Source organism: Manacus candei, unplaced genomic scaffold (genome assembly GCF_025592945.1).
Source record: "Manacus candei isolate 608988 ecotype Guabito, Panama unplaced genomic scaffold, ASM2559294v1 h1tg000005l, whole genome shotgun sequence".
Taxonomy (NCBI): domain Eukaryota; kingdom Metazoa; phylum Chordata; class Aves; order Passeriformes; family Pipridae; genus Manacus; species Manacus candei.
Window position 1 is genome coordinate 7,859,649 of NW_026138053.1, and position 17,212 is coordinate 7,876,860.

Here is a 17,212-nt window from a genome sequence, read left to right on the forward strand (position 1 = left end):
GGATAGATCTGGGATATGGTCTGTTTTGTCTCAAGTAAAGAGTGTCTCCATTGTGCAGGTGAAATGGGATCTCTCTCCTACAGCCATATTTTGAGGGCTATCTGGATTAGGGAGGACAAGTAAAAGGACCTGCATTTTTAAAGTGATTTCTGTGCTGCAAATCAGTTCAAGTGTTTTGAAGTTACAGAAGATCAACACCCCCACTCCTCCTCCCCCCCCCCCCCGGAGATGTTTGACAGAAAGACTCATTATCTGGCTTTGAAGTACATCAGAAAGTGGTTTCTTCCCCTCCCTTCTCTGGCAACTCCTCTAATATTTATCCCATCCCACAGGGGAGAATGTAGCTCCTAGAAGAGGCTACCCCTGGAGCACCTCAGAGTGCATCCCTAATAGGGCCATAGGGATGGTGTAGGATATAATTCATAACCAGAAACACTTTCCTTGTGGACAGGCTCCTTGACACACCCTCGGCTGAGGGCAGACAGCTGTGGTTTTCCTTTGGTTTTGGGAGACTGGGATAACCTCCCTCCTGCAAGTCACTGATGGAGCCGTTTAGCTCTTGTCACCCAGTGCTGCAATGGTAAGTGGAGAATACAAGTTACTGAGCAGGGAAGAGGCAGAAATCAGGTAAAAGAGGAGCAAGATGCCCCAGTGTGCTGCTCTCCTTGAACCTTTAGCATTTAACCTGAAAACCCATTCTGTCTGTGGCCTCTGGATTGAAGCACCAGTGACCAGAGTGGCTTTTGTGGTGTTGAACTCTCTGGAAACACAGTGGGAGCAAAGGTGACCTGGCCACGGTCAGACAGTTGATAGCTTTGGTCATACCACACTGGTATGGATGTCCATCCAGTTCTGGTGCAGCAGGGGAGTGATTAAAGGAGCTGTTCTGTCCTGGAGGAGTCTGGAAGCATTTGGGGTCCTCGCATGGGATGAACGGGCAAGCAGGGAGAGCAATGGGCAAGCAGGGAGAGCAGAGCTGCTCCAAGGTGTTCAACCTTGTAAGTGGTGAAGTGGTGCAGAGCCCTGTTCCTTGGCCTGAGGGCACAGCAGAGTCCTGAAAAGGCTGTTGTTGTTTTGGGGGAGAAGGAAACCGAACCCAATTCCCTGTCCATCTCCAGCTCAGCAAGTGGGCCCTGGCAGGCTCCTCCCAGGGGCCCCAGACACTGCTCCGCTCCGTGGGAGCCTGCGCCGGGAATTCTACCTGCTTGTTTACAGCTCCCCTGCTCAGACCTGGTGTCTGCTCTCTCCTCTCAGCTAATTTGCAGACAGAGGCCTCGAGGGCTTTGGGTTAGTGCCACCAGACTCCTGCAAGCTCCAGCGGTCGTGTTCTATCCCAGACAATGACTTCAGTAGCCTCAGGGCACCCCAGAACCTCCCAACAAACATCTCTCCTAACTGCCTTATTAACTGATTGCTCTAGTAAGATAATAATTAACACCTTTACTTGTGCCTTGGCTCAGCCAAAAATATTCTCAAGTGGACTTAGAAATGCATAAAATTAATAAATGATTTATGTTTACTATTTTTAATGGAGCTACTTATTAGCAACGTTCTCATACAGAGCACCGTAAAAACACTCCTGGTTTCGTTACAGATTTAGAAGGTGGTAATGAAAAGCTGTAGGGAATAAAACAGGGAAACACTCCCTGAGCCAAATCCTGCTCTCAGTTGTATTTAAAGATCTTGCTGAGTTGAATTCTCAAGAGGATTTTGGCCAGAAAGGCATTAAAATGGAGAGAAATCTCTGTCATCTGCTCATTGCAGCTCATCCATTCAGAATGTGCACCAGCCAAGAGGAGGGTGTCTGCCCTGTCAGTATAGACACAAAAACCCAAGGGCAGGACATTGTATATCTGGAGCAGATCAGAAGGGGCTTGTTTACACAGCCTCCGTGTTCCTGACTGTACCAGGCATGAGACAGTTGGAATGTTATCATGGGATTCTGAAGTTGTTGTGCTGGATTCAGGATGCAGGGCCTCCAGCACCAGCATCTCTGACCTTGGTGGGAAGTGGGAAGGTTCATGTGGCAAATCTTCACTAATTTACATTGTTTCTTACTAAAAGCACTAATTAGGAAGGTGTAGTGGCCTTCAGAGGAATCGGGGCATGAATGCTGTGCCTTTTGCTATTGCTGGGTGAGAAGAAATGCCACCCTTCCTGCATGTCCTGCACACAAAAGTGATCTTTGTGTTTAAGGTCCAGGTGCATCTAAGAAGCCTTGACACAGGAATGGGGCATGTGAGCTCTTCACATCCTGCAAATGCTCATAGAACACTTCTGCAAATACCATTAAATACCTGCAAATATTTTCCTGCTGTCTTTGCTCTCATCTGTTGGGAGAACTAATAATGTTCGTTAGCTTAAGTTCCCCAAAGAATTGGCAGTGCCTGATTTTTGTCTGGATGGACAGGATTTCAGCCCTGTCTGAAAAATCAGAGCACTTTAAGGTGCTGGAAGTGTCAGATCATTAGTCTCTGGAGATCCCAGAGAGTTTTCCAAACGTCCATCCTTTCACTAATGTGTAAATGAACATCCTATGGATATTATCAGCATTTCTGAGGCAGTCCCATCAGTCAGTCCCATACAAGCTGAAGGCTACAGACCTACACTTGTCATGAAGAAATACTGGATTTTGAGATAACTCCCACACCATCCTCGCTGATGTTTCTTAAAATGATGTATTGCTCTATTTTTTTTAATTTTCAGAAATAAAAATGAGTTTGCTTCAGGGCAGAGACAGTCTAAAAGCTTGTGCTAATAAATCTCTGCAAGTTTAGTAGTGCTTAATACATATTCTGCTTCAAGTGCTTTTTAAATGCATTATCACCTGTAAGTAAATACAGTGGAAAGCTGCCAAATGGCTGGATGCTGCTCCCTGTAAATTTATGCATTTATATCATTAATGCAATGAAATGTTTAAACCTTCATTGAATTTTGCTAACTGATTTGCAGTTTGAATGGTAGTAATTTTATGCATTTATCAATTACCATTTAAGTAGCTGCTCTAATATTTCTGTTTAGGCAGGCAAAGCACACTCACCAAAATACTTTTCATCTGAATTAGATTAGGGCTGTGTAGTGTTCTTTTAAAATTTATACTCATTTGCGTAAAGTTTTTGGCAAAATATTAACATATATGTTAAAAATAGCCTCTAATTTCTAAGTGAGCTGATCCACCTTAGGGGATGATAGTTCCTCTTGAAATTTTAAAAAAGAAAATAATATAATGATCCTGTATCTTTTGTGGCCTTTTTTGCTCAAGTTTCAAGTTTAGAAACAAGCAAAGAATGGACCAAGTGCCTCATTTGAAGATGCAGAAAAACCTTGTCAGCTCCCACTTGGGTTTAGTTTTCCAGAGTGACTAATAAGAAGGTGGTGATTGCTTCATTAGCATGCACTGAACTGAGTGCACAATATAATTATATATTTCAGTTGTAATTAGGACACTTAATTGATTTGTTTTAAGTAAATTAACAGACATCAGGAAAAAAAATAAAGATTTGTGGCAGATTTTGAAATGTTTTCCACACAGCCAGCTGGGTTCAGCTGAGCAGAAATATCTGTTTTATTTCTGGATAATGTTGGGAAGATCAAAAAACTTGTTATTGAGAAACTCTTATGAAATCTTCTTGCATTTCTTCAGCTCTCTCCTTTCTATGCCAAAAATTCACTAGCTGAATTTCACAGCATTCTTATGGATACCTTTGGGGAGAGGGAAAGGGAAGGACAGCATGACTCAAACAGGAGATGTTTCCATGCATTGCCATAAGAAATAGGGGTAAAATGCAGATTTTCTTTTGTTGGGCTGGTTCACTGGTAACTCTGCTGCCCAGTTAGGCAAATACAGGCATTATTTAGAAACATCTTCTTCCTCCTTTTTGGTCACCTACTTCCCTCTGATTTTTTTCCTGGTTTTGCAACCTGGCTCCACACTTCTTGATTCTGGGTTCTTCTAACAAGATGCCTTTTCACTTCCAGTTTTCAGCACAGAAGCAGAAATGCTGATACAGCACGAGAGGGGCTCCACACGCAGCTGATGGATCTTCTGGAAGCATTACAAGGCCTCTTCCATCAGTTTTCCCCACCTTTTGTCTTGGAGGAGAGGCAGAATATTTAAAGGAGAGCTTAGAAAGCCTGTAAGTTGAAATCCATTGACAGTATTTACATCACTTGATCCATAGAACCCACAAGAGCTCCCAAAACCAGTCCCAACCCTCAGGCTGAGAAAGCCGGACATCCCAACCCAAAAAGTATTTCCACTGTTGAGTTCCTTTGTGAAACTCATTTATCTCTTAATTTCTGTTTCTATTGCTCATGGACTATTTCAAATTTTCCTGATTCCAGTACACTCACGTTGCAAAACTAAATAACAGCCTCTGAATGTATCCCATGGGACTTGTCCCAGGAAAAATGCAGCAAATGAGCGTGGAGACAGGATGTGCCTCGGGGGCAGCCGTGGTTTGCTGTTCCTGCTTATCTGCAGTGCCTGGGTGTGAGGAGCAGTTTAGAAACCACTGGGGCGAGAATGATGTGGGGCAGCTGAAAGTGTTGTGGTTCCCAAATTTATTGTGCTCTTACATTTACAAGAATAAGTGGAATTGAGTGTGGAGCTGAACACGCACGGAGCAGGAGAGAGAAACACTGAAGGAAAGGCGAAGCGCCCTTCTGCTCAAACCCTTCTGGGTTTTAGGAACAGCTCATAGCCCACTGTTTACAAACAGCAGCAACATCAATGTGCAGCACAAATTACTCAGAGGGAAAAAAAAAACAAACAAAAAAAGCAAGGAAAATCCCCAGGTTGCCACTGAGTTCTGACACAGGGCACTAAAAATAGGCAAATTGAGACCGAAAACCACATCAGGGCAAACAGCTCCCTCTCTTCATGAGTCGCAGGGGACTCTGCACCAAGGGGGGGCGAGGCACAGATTTGTCTCCAAAATATTTTTCTTTGAAAATATGGTTTCATTTGAACTAAAAATTTCTTCAGGAACCTGTCAGAAACAATTTAATTTCATTGAGATATCTCGAGGCAAAGAGATCCTCTGATAATGTCAATCACTTCATGTCAATATTTTCAGAACAGACCCTGCATATTTTTATTTCAAGTGATTGTTCCTATTTACATATTTTTCAGTTCCTTCAAGAAATGTTTAGAATTAAGGTTGGAAAATCAGGATGAGATTAATTCATTTAATCCAATCGAAATAATTCACTTGACACATAATGCCATTCTGTTTTTAATGTCTTTATGTGGGAATAGCAGAATTTATTGCAACCCTGATAACACAGACTCAAAACCTATGGAAAAATATTTGCTTTAACAGCAATATATATATTACCAGGAAGTCTTGAAATTAATGGTTTGTTCTAAAACCCATTTTGTGTTAAGTGTGTTTATATTGAGAGCATTGGCTGGATCGTTATGGCTCTGCTAGGAATGAAAACAAGTTTTGAAAAAACAGTTTTAATTCAATAATAATTAAGTTTTCTCCAAGCTGTAGGAGAAAGCAGTTCCCAAACACCCTTTAAAGCACGGGATGTTCTGAACTCTCCGGTCAAAGCGAACGAAAGCCGTGGGGGATGAGGGGAAAACTCGTCCATGTGCTGTTGATTTGCACATGCACTGCTGGGTTTTGCTTTGCTCTGAACAGACAGGATTTGGCAGACATTTAGAATCTGGCAAATCCCGTTGGGAGCAGGGGTGTGCCCAGCTTGGGCAGGGCCAGCAGCTGCATCTGGGGCTGGGCTGCACCAGGGAGATGCTGCACAGAGACATCCACAGTGAGATCCAGACAGCTGTTCATCCCCAGATGGGGCTCCTGGGCCTGCCACCCCTTCCCCAGCTTTAAATGAAATCCCATTTTTCAAGCATTCAGAAAGCTTGTTACTATAGTACAACAACAGGGTGTACAGAAGCTCAGCATATTCCAAAATGTGGCCTTTATACGAAGTCATATTTCCATTTCCAACAGTAGGATGAGAAGATGGAAACACTTTCCTGTTTCTTGCCCTGTCCCATCAGCTTAAATTATTGCCTCTCTCATGCTGGCTGTCACAAATCCAATCTCTATTTATGTCTGTAGCTCAATTATATTATTTTTATTATTTATTATTCTTCTTCTGTAGAAAAATACAGCAAAACAGGGAAGAATTACATATTTGGATCATCAGCACATGAAGACGATTCATAGCAAGGAAAGAGTTGGGCCATCTCACAGCCCTTTCTATCACTTAATAGCCAAACTTCATAGTTTGTGAAGTGTTTTCAGTATCTTACATCTTTAACTACACATCTTTCTTTTTAGAAAGATTCTTTAAAACTGTGTTACATTACTTTCTTTGCATTCTAGGGAACCCAAACTTTGCATTATGGTGCCACGTTGCAACAGGAAGGAAAAAAATCTAAAATCAAAAAGTGAAAGCACATCACCACATTTTGCCTTTCTTTCTGGGGGTAGAAATGCAAACTTTAAAAGCACAAATAGTAATCAGAGCTCAACTTCTCACTTTTAATGAGTATAGATTCCACAGCCAAAGAATAAAATTAAAGAACAGTCCCACATGCCCTTTTAAAAGTTTCAAGTTTACAGTCTTTTTCTCTTTTTATTGTAGGAAACCAAGAATCTGTTTATTATCTGTTTATTATAAGGCAAAAACACTTTCAAATGAAATGCCTTTGAATTAGAAAAGACTAAACCTTAAGTTAAATTGGGAGAGTTTGAGTGCACTATTGAACTCCTGCTTTCTGTTAGCACGACACAGGAGTTCCTGAAACCTGAAGGGAAATTGCTACAGGAGTAACTGTAGTAGGATTAAATTACTTATTCCTTAGAAGAAAATATGATGTACCTGAACATTGGACTCCACTATTCATGGAATCACAGCATGGTTTGGGTTGGAAGGGACCTTAAAGATCATTCCTTTGCTTCACCCTGTCCTCTAAGAACATTTTATTTGCTTCCAGCCCTTGCGTTTGGTGTTTCGGGAAGGAAAGGTGCTTGGCCAGAAGCAAATCTAGTTGTGGTAACTCAGTTTTTGATGGTTTTTTGGATAAAGGCTTGATTCATTTTTCAGACAATCTCTTTAGTGCTCTTTCAGAAAGGCTCCAACACCTTGCACAAGGGTTACCGGAAAGTGAAAAACCATCATCTTAGCTCTGCTCATTTCCAGGGAAATGTTGAGTCTCACTGGTGCTGCAGTAAAACAATAATGTCTGCTTTCAAGCCCTTCCTGAAAGCGTTACCTTCATCATATCAAACTATCATATCAAATACTTCAAACTGAGAAAAAAGTGTCTTTCTGGAGAACAGTGACACTCTACAGAAAGGCACAGGTTTTTGCATGGGAAAGGATACTATTAATAACTCATATTCTTCCAAGAAATATAACATTTTAGTGCCTGCTGGGCTTTGTTGTTCAAATCAATGTAGTAGTCTGCACGGATTAAGCTTCCTAACTAAATTATTAACGATAATTAAACTAAGAAATGCATAGCCAAAGCCCTCAGTTGTGTTGAGGGATAACTGGGATCTGTAGCAGAGGAAGAATCCCCTTTCTGTGGGGCTGGCTCATGCAGTATTTTACATTTAGCATAAACAGCCTTCTGGCTCCTCTGTTGTGTAGATTCCTAATCTCACTTAATTCAATTTCCTTTCCTCCTGTGGGCAGCTATAGCACCTTTTGCACCAGCTGAAGGGCTATAAATCCTGCATTCACACAGCCAGCTACTCCTTTCCCTGGGGGCTGGAGGGGAAGCTCAGATCTGGGAGCAGCACAAGGGGTGCTCTGACCTGAGCTGAAGAGTTAATCTGATGAAAACCCGAGCGCGGCCTGGGCCGAGCTCTGCGCTCACTTGTGGTGTTGAACCAAGCCCATGAGCATATTCTGGCATCAGCTCCTGGGGGTTACAAGAACCTTATGTATCATTTTATGTATTTTCTTTTCATGTGCCTATAATCAATTCCAGTGGCGAGGTTTGTGTTTTGGTTTGTGCAGCCAAGCCAGGCAATGGACTTGGCTCCATTTTCAACCCTCTTGGCTTGCTAAATGTCAGAGCCTGAGCAGGGCTCCTCGTTGTGCTCCCATCCCATACAATTGGCCTGAGTTATGTGTGTTCCCTGAGAGCACAAGCATGGGCCTGAATACAAATCAAACCTCCTTAGGAGCCAAACACAGAGGTCAGCGAAGCAAATATTTGTGTCTCCCCAAACTACCTTTCCTGCCTCCTGGCACGGCTGTGCGAGGCCTTGGCTGTACAAGTCTCCTAAGTCCCATATGCCAAGAATTGAAAATGAAATAAAGTCATAATACTAATAATATAAATGCATCAACAGTTTCTGATCAGGTTCCCCTGTGACTTACTGGATTCTTGCAGTTCTGCACCTCATGGAAACCGTAAATTCTCTGGAAGAGGGAGGACCTGGAGGGTTTTTTTGGTGATGGTTTCTTCAGAGTGTTGATTATCCTAGATCTCCTTAAATAAGTTGTTGGAGAATAGACTGCTGCACACAGAAGTGATCTAAATTTCCAGTAATAGCAAGGAAACAGTGAGATAGCAGACAAAAGAATGTTTATGGAATTAATATTAAATATATTATCTTTAGATTGGTCTTACAGGCTTTGACTGAAGAGACTGACAGATGCAATTTTGCAACAGCTTTATTGGAGCGTGGTCAGAGATGCTGTTCCAGTTGCAGCTGAACTGAGTCAAGAAACTATCAATCTCAAGATGAGCTAGCTCAAAAAATAATAAAAATAAGCCCAAACAATAAACTTACTAAAAAGTGCTTAAGCTAAGCTGGATCATTCTGAGGGAGCCAGACTTGGGAGTGTCCACAGATGGGGTTATGTGGCTCATGGAAAAGGGTGGTAACCCCTAATGGGGGGCAGTGGATACACAGCTGTGGGCAGGCTGGAGGTGAGAACGCCTTAACCTGGCTCAGCTGCTGCTGGAACAGCTCCTGGGCTGTGCCCTTCCTTACACAACACTGGGATTTCTTAAGAGAGGAATTCTTAGATGGAGGAGGAAGCTGCTGTCCAAGTTCACAGTGGGATGTGCTGCATCCCAAAATCTATGCATAAATATACATCCCCCAAACGTGTGTCTGAAGTGAACATTCAGTCCTTCGGAGCACCAGCACATAATACTGGCTCTGATTCCTCCCAGAGCCATCGTGGTTGGAGCACAGGATGTTCCCAACAGCACATTTTGCTGCAGGAGTCTCAGCTGTAGATCTCGAGCAGAGAGAGGCTTCTATTAAATGCATCTGTACTTGTGTGTCTTTGGTCTGTATCAGATTCTCCTTAGGTTACTTAAACTGCTTCCAGACTGAGCTCTCCTATGCCCCCACTGCTCCACGATATTCTTAACCCTCTCCTCACCCATCAGGGCGGGACGAGCTATTAATTGGTTAAGAGTGAAGCACACGAGCTGCAAATGAGGCGCTGCCCCACGAGCCTCTCTAAACCCGGGGAGGAGAAGGGCTGTGCTTTGCTGAGAGGTCACGGTGAGCTCACGCTGCAGGACGGTTTTGGGCAGGACCCTCTGGGTGGAGGGAGCTGCCTGAGCCGTCCCAGGGCTGAACTGGCCAGAGGCTGTGGGGAGGGGAAAGCCTGACCACACCAAAATGAAAAGGGGTGTGGGGTAAAATGGGATATTGAGGGCTCCAAGCATTGGGTTAGTTTAGATTTGATGCAAAGAGATGGAAAGATGTGGTTTGCTGCATTTAATACCTTTGTTTCAGTTTTTGCCCCCAGAGCATCTAAGAAGCTGTGACGGGGTAATGACGAGACCAACTCTGCTTTATCCTGAGATTTTTCCACAGGCTTATTATCCCATATACTCTGAATCCCTGCTGCACAGCAGGAGCACAGCCCTGTGGTTGTGTGGATCACAGAGCCCCTGCAGCAACTAGCCCTGGCCCAGCTCCTGAGAGTCCCAGGCAGGGGGAGTCTGCCAGGCCCTGGGCTGGCCACGCGCTGTCCCGAGTTTGGCTGACTTCTGATGTGTCCAGGAGAAGATGGGGTAGGGAAAATCCAGTGTCACACTGCCCAATTGTCCTTCAGGCACCTCCCTTTGGCTGCTGAGCTGCCTTCAGTGCCCTTTCAGGAAGGAAGCTGGGCAGCACTGGGACATAATCTGAGGTGCAGCCACGGGCACCATGTCCAGAACTCAGCAGGTCTTCAAAATTCACAAGATTTGGTGTCTGTGCAATCTTAAAAATCTACAGCCCCTCCGTGGTGGAGTGGTTCTCTAGTATCATCCTCATGTTTAGGAAAGGGCAGTGTGTCCATGAGGCAAAATTTTGGGAATATCCAAGTTTATTTTTTACTGGTATGGACCTCCATGGCATCAAATACTTTTTCACACTGAAATTTTAACACTGCTGGGATAGGTCTCAGGAGAAGAGTGAAAATCAGACTTTGAATTTTATATTCACTGAAGGTTTGTAAGGTGAAGGTTGTGGATTTAGGTTTAGTCTGCTATTGCTGAATAGCAGACCTGCTTCCCACCTGGGAATTCTGCCCTGGCAGCCCCAGCTCTGCAGCACACAGGCTGCAGCAGCCTGTGCCTCATCCAGCACAAAGTGAAGGTGCCAGACCTGCCTCTCCTGGCCAGTATTTCTTTTTAAATGATAGTTTTGGTGATTCTCAGAAAAACTTGTGCACTACAGGACTTCCCTGGCACTGCCAGGCAGCTCCAGGGGCCAGAACCTGCAGGGCCAGAGAGTGAATCACCCTGGCCTTGCTCTGGAGCTGTGAAACCTGTTGGACCCCATGTCCTGCTGAGAAAGGAGGATTCCCTGGACTATAGAATTTTATAGGATCAGATAGTCACCAGAGTGGCTTAAAAAGGGCACAGAGACAAATCCTCGGGGTGGTGGGAAAAGCAAACTATTGGGATAAAGCAGAGGCAGTTTCTTTTCTCTGCAGGGTGTCAAATGGATGTAGTTCTTGGCAGAAGTTTTTCGAGTGACCTTAGCCTGGGGATATAAATTTTAATTGCAACTTTAAATGATGCTGGGACCAGATGGGTGAAGACTAAAGGAACACTGTTAGCTCTGCCACCCCCCTCCCTGTCAGAGCTTTGCTTGCAGAGTATGGAGAAAGGCTTTGGGAGAGGACTTAGGTCAGGATCACTTGGGGTATCAGCAGTGCAGGAATATATGTTATCCCCATCAGTTTGTATGCAGATAAGGAAACAGCCTCAAGTTGCATCGGGGGAGGTTTAGATTAGATATTAGGAAAAGTTTGTTCACTGGAAGAGTGGTCAGGCATTGGACCAGGCTGCCCATGGCAGTGGTGGAATCACCACCCTTGGAAGTGTTCAACAGGCGTGTGGATGTGGCACTTGGGGACGTGGTTTAGTGGTGACTACAGCAGTGCTGGGGTAATGGTTGGATGATCTTAGAGGGCTTTTCCAACCTCAATGACTCTGTGCCTGTGTGAGCAGCGGCACTGCTGGGATGAGGGACGTGTTTGCAGCTGCCCCAAAGTACCAGCTGAGTTGTCCTGCCATCCCACAACACCATTTTCCAAAGACACAGGAGAACCCCTCTCCATGCTGGGTAGCTGCTTTCTGGGAGTAGCTGCTTCCAAGGAAAATGAAAGACTAGAAGCTTTGGGAGACGTTGTCGAGCATCTGCTGGGGCGAGCGATCATCTCTCTTCGCTCGTGTTTGCGAGGCAGGAGGGTTTCCTCTCCAATGGCATGTTTTGAAGAAATGGGGTAGTTTTATTTCATACCTAAAATTTAATGGTGGTTGCAGCTAATTTCACACAGCAAATTAGACAAAATACTTGAGCTACTTCCACCGTCTGAACTTGACAACAAATGAAAACAGCTTTTGGGAGAGAAACTTGAGAGGGTTAAATGTGTCTCACTGGTGCACTCGGTTTGACAGGCTGATGCACTTTGTCTAGATGATAGATATGAAAAACTAATATCTCAGTTTTCAGAGGGGGTTCTGAAACCTAAAATCAAAACCAGATGTGCAGCAGAAAAGAGCAGTGTATATTACAAAGTGTTGTGAAATAGCCCAAGGGAGGCAAGTAAGCAAAAACAGCCCCGTTCCTTAGCAACCTGCAAAACAAAACAAGTAACAGCTTGGTTGGCATCTGACGGGGCAGATTTTGGTCTTTGCAGTGGAAAAGAAGACTGGGGAAAACGTGAAATAATTGTGGAATTTTTAGTGACCCGGAAACACCTTTGTTTTCAACAGAGTGGTTACCTGATTTCTCTCCTTCCCTGGACCTTTCCCTGTAAATGTACAGCAGCTGAGAAACATGTGTGTGCTCTTCTTGTCTTCCCTGTCCTGGTGTGGATCACCTTTTTTCCTTGGTTTTCCTCTTACTAAAGTCAATCACACCCATGAAAAGTGGGTGCAGAGTGGAAGTAAAATCTACCAAATCAAAATAATTTTGAAGATTTTGCACAACTCTAAAACATAGAAGCCTGGAATGGTTTGGGTTGGAAGAGACTTGAAAGCTCATCCAGTTCCAACTCCCTGCCATGGGAAGGGATGTCTTCCACTAGACCAGGTTGCTCAAATGTGGAGGGATATTGAAGTGGGATTTGTGTGTAGAAATGAAGCATTCAGTAAGTAAAAAGTTAAACTTAAATACATAATTAATGATTTCTAAAAGAGCATTTAAATCACTTTCTGGAAATGGTGCTCCTTTTTTCCTTTGAGTTCATTCAGTTTCTTAATTAAATGAGTGCCTTTTCTCAACCCCTCAAATGAAAAATTCACAGCTCAGATCCCAAAACATTCTTAGCTAAGGTTTAAAATTCAGTCCTGAAAGCAAGAGAAGCCTTTGCTCACTTGAACGAGTGTGATGATGTACCTCTGGAAAGCTCTGCTGGCACAGCTGCAGGGAATGGGAAGGTCATACCTTGGAGCAACAGCTGGGCTGCCAGATGTGTGCTGGGAATGGGCTCCCACCTTCGAACCAACGAGCTTATTCTGCTCTACCATGTCCAGGTAGGTTTGCCCAGACAGACCTACTGGCACTGCTGTCTGGGCCACTTCTTTCTGAGAAAACCCTCTCTGGCGTGGGCAGGTCATGGGGTGTTCCTGTAATCAGCCCACTCTGGGACCTGCAGCTGGAAGTGAAACCACAGCGTGCCCTGAGGTTTGTAATCAAACTGTGAGAGCCTGTGTTTGTGATGGAGAGGGAAGGTGGGTGGATTTGACTTGGCTCAGTTATTTTTAGAGAGGTTGAGGCTGCCAGGCAGCCAAGTTTTGTGTTTTGGGGTTTTTGTCTGGTTTGGTTTATTGGGTTTTTTAATTTATTTTTAATTTGAACAGGATAAATTTTTTTTTGAAAATGCTGTTTCAGCATAATTAGAATTTTGGGGGAAGTTCATCTTGATGAAGTTTTCAACGGAAACACTGATACTACTTGAGATTGAAAAAGCAACTTTCATTTTGACTCCTTGTTTCAGAGTTCAGCTCTTTTCAGCTTCTAAAAATTACAACAATATTAAAGATTAATTATAGATATGAATGGTCTGACATTATCAGATAGAACTTCTTAATTGAACTAATTTTGATCCTTTCAGCTAAAAATAACTCAGAGTTTCCACTCTGAAAATATTTGATATTTTGCTTTTCTGTCTGATTATACAAAAAAAGCAAATGTCAGTGTCAGCATCTTCTATGGGATAAAAGGTTGGACTTGATGATCTTGGAGGTCTTTTCCAGCCTTAATGATTCTATGTTTGCCAGTCTACTATTTTCACTGATTGCACTTAAACTCAAAGTAAGGGCAGCAATAAAAGTTGTAAGTGCAGTCCAGGTCAACACGGCCAGCCAGGCAGGTGCAGTTGCTGTTGCTGTACATTCCTTTTTGTAACTGTGAGAGAAATGTGGGCACGTGGACCATTATCAGAGCCTGAAATCTACAGTATTTAATAAGTTGAAACAGTTCTTTTCAAATTGCAAAGGCTTTTACATTTGACTTGCACTGGCCAATGAAGTGCATTAGTGGTAATCAGTAGTAAGAGTCACAGTCATTAGTGTATCTTATCCCTCTCTCTGGAAATCACAGCTGGCAGGCGTGGGATTCTTCAGCAGCCCTGGCTCAGTGTGTGGGGCAGGACAGGGAGGGCTCCATGGCGGTGTTTGGGAAGAAGTGGCTGTTCCTTGTGGTCTTTTTGCAGGGCTGGAATAGGGTAACCCATCCAAACAGCATCTTATAGGAGATGTGCTTTGAGAAACTAGGAAACTTCAGGAGGGGGAATAACTGGGAGGAGATGGCAAGTCTAGCAGTTGTAGGATATTCATGGCTCTTCCTTTGGTGTCCAAGATGCATTGAATTCACTGGAACCCTCCTGTGTAAAATCAGCCCTCTCCTGCACAGTGTCTTCTGTGTTCCCTCATCAGGCTTGAAAATATTCTTGGGTCTCCTCTGCTCCTCAGCACAGAATCACAGAATCATTACAGTTGGAAAAGACCTCCAAGATCATCGAGTCAAACCTTTGACTAATCCCCACCATTCCCACTAAACCATATCATGAAGTGCCACATCTACTTTTTTTAGCACTTCCAGTGATAGTGACTCCACTACTTCCTTGGGGACGCTGTGCCAATGCTTAATACTCTTTCTGTGAAGAAATTTTCCCTAACATCCAACCCAAACCTCCCCTGGCACACCTTGAGGCCGTTTCCTCTCATCCTGTCCCTCGTTCCCTGGGAGCAGAGCCCAACCCCCATTTGGCTTCACCCTCCTGTCAGGGAGTTGGAGAGAGAGAGAGAAGGTCCCCCCTGAGCCTCCTTTTCTCCAGGCTGAGCCCCCCCAGCTCCCTGGATTTATATTCTAGTCCCCTAATGTTCAGCTTGTGAAGGATGGCACTCCTAAAATGGGAGGGAGCAGGGGATGGGAGGGAAGATGTAGGGATGCATTTACATAAATACAATTTTCTTTTGAGGCAGCTTTGTCTAAACAAAGCATTAGCACACACATTTCATACAGTGGGACTCTGTAATACTTTTAACTCTGATAATGTCATCAAAATCAGGCAAGGAGATGCTTGAAGCTGTGCTGCATCAGTTGTGCTCCTACCACTCGATTTGAGTGTCAAGGATTTTTTTAGACAGGGAGGTTTAGACTAAACACAGGGTGATTAGTTTTCTATTCTGCACTTGAAAACAAAGTATTTCTGCCCTAACAACCCTTTTCAAGGGATGGCAACCCTACTGACTCTGTTATACCAGTAACTTTCCACGCAGGAAATTCGGCATCTTTGGTGATAAGGTGCTATCACTGGTACTTCCAAGAAAGATGAGCCAAGAGATAGCCAGACTTCGTGACTCACTGCACAATTATTTATTGGATTTAATACCCCAAAGTCGGGTTTGGGGCTTCTCATACCTGTCCCCTCTGTGAGAACAGGCAGAGATGGACAGATGAGAAACTCGTAGTCACTTTGCAGCTGTGTTTTGTCACAGGATGAAAGTGTGGAGATACAGATCAGATACAGCTGCTGAAAAACAAACTGAAACAAAGAGTCTCACAAAGAGAAGGGCTGCAGCCAGAGTTCATAAAAGGGCTCTATATGCTTTCCCATGTAATAAGCCTTTATTCTCCCTGGCTGGCCCTTTTAATAATGGTAAGAGAAAAACTGACATCTCTTTTCAATAGGAAAGAAGAACATTTATTTTATCCCTAACGGTTTTAACAAACCTCTCCATGATGAATTATATATTTATTGGAGCTGCATGCTCCACAGCCACAAATTCCTGCAGTCTCTTTCCAGCTGAAAGCTCCAATGAAAGACTTCCCCAGACAAAGGCCAGAGGATTTGAGCCATGGTTTTTGTACTAAGATTAATTCAGTTACTCTGGATTCTCTGGACTGGAGATTTCACAGACCAGATGAGTTAAGGGTACAGTAAATGTAGTTATAAAATATTAAAAAATAGTAACTGTGGAGCCACGTGCCTCATCTTCTACTAGATTCTTTCTTAGATTTTTGTTTTCTCAATTTTCCGACTAGCTATGGCTTATCATCTTTTTCAGTCTTCTTTCCTTTATGGAGCACTGGGAATTAGATCTAAAAATGCAGCCATTAAAGATGCTGAGGATAAAGGTGTGTGTCCATGGAGGATAGGAGGAAAACAGGCTTTCAGCTGTGAGCTAGGAGCCCGATTCCAGCTGATCTGGTCCTGTTTTGTGCTGGGAAACAGGACCTCATAAATAAGATTACACTGGAGAAAGACCTGACAGTGTTCTGTGGTTAATGGAAACATCTTAAAAGGCTCTGAATATAGGCCAAGTATGTGGGTCAGTAGAGAAACTACTATTTATATTTGGACCTACCTATGAACACAGTAAAACATCCAGCTGTTAAAAACACTATGAGAAGTTGCAGAAAAGGGGGTTTTTTTAGGTATAAATCGCCAAAGACTTTGTCAGGTGATGTTGCTGTTAGAACTGCAACTCTCCTTTCATCTCCTGTGAATGCAGTGGGCAGCTTCTTGAAAGTTCCCGTTTGGCAAGGTTATCTCTGATCTGGTGAGTCAAAAGGATCTGCTCCCCCAGTGAACACGGTGCTGAGCCCCGGCACAAAACCGAGATGTGAAATAACAGACACCCAAAGCGAGTTGTGCTGGGGACATTGAAATATTTCTACTGACTTTTGGATTCTAAGAATTCTCTCTCTTTGCTTGCTGGCTTGTCAAATCCGCTTCTGTTTGGGAAAGTTCCCACATGGAGGTTAGAGGATGTCAGGAATGTTCACAGAGTTTGCCCGTGCTGCAGGCGAGCTGTGTACACGTGGAAAACCAGGGATTTTGAGAAGTCCGAGTTCCCTATTCACACAACACTCATTGTAAATGGTTATGGCCTTGTAAAGAACATCTGTTACAGAATTTAGGATGTGATGCATCCCTTAGAAAAACGGGGGGAGGAGGGGGGGAAGGTTGCAGGAGTCACTGATGCTGTGAAAAGGGTGTTCATTATAATTTCCCAGTGTCTGGGGAGATCTAGGGCTGAGCCCCATTTTGGAACAGGCTCCTGGCACCAGTGGGAGCTTTCTGTTGGTGGGGTGGACGACTTTGAACTCCATCAGAGCTATGGGGTCCTTCTTGTTCCTTATTATAAAAATGTATCACACTCTGTTCTCTACCACATCCACTGATGCAGAACAAAGGCTGTTACAGCCAAGCTGCTCTGTAAGTTTATATGTTTTTTTCCTGTAAGTTCTTTTAT

At 43.8% G+C, this 17,212-nt stretch overlaps 1 long non-coding RNA gene across 3 annotated transcripts in view; it reads left to right on the forward strand.

The window, feature by feature from the left end:
- LOC127480140 (uncharacterized) overlaps positions 1 to 17,212 on the forward strand; it is a 146,050-nt gene that overhangs the window by 103,700 nt on the left and 25,138 nt on the right. For all 3 annotated transcript variants that reach the window (XR_007907773.1, XR_007907774.1, XR_007907772.1), the window contains one exon: positions 3,979 to 4,136. This is a non-coding gene — a long non-coding RNA (uncharacterized LOC127480140). The remainder of the gene's footprint in view (positions 1 to 3,978; positions 4,137 to 17,212) is intronic.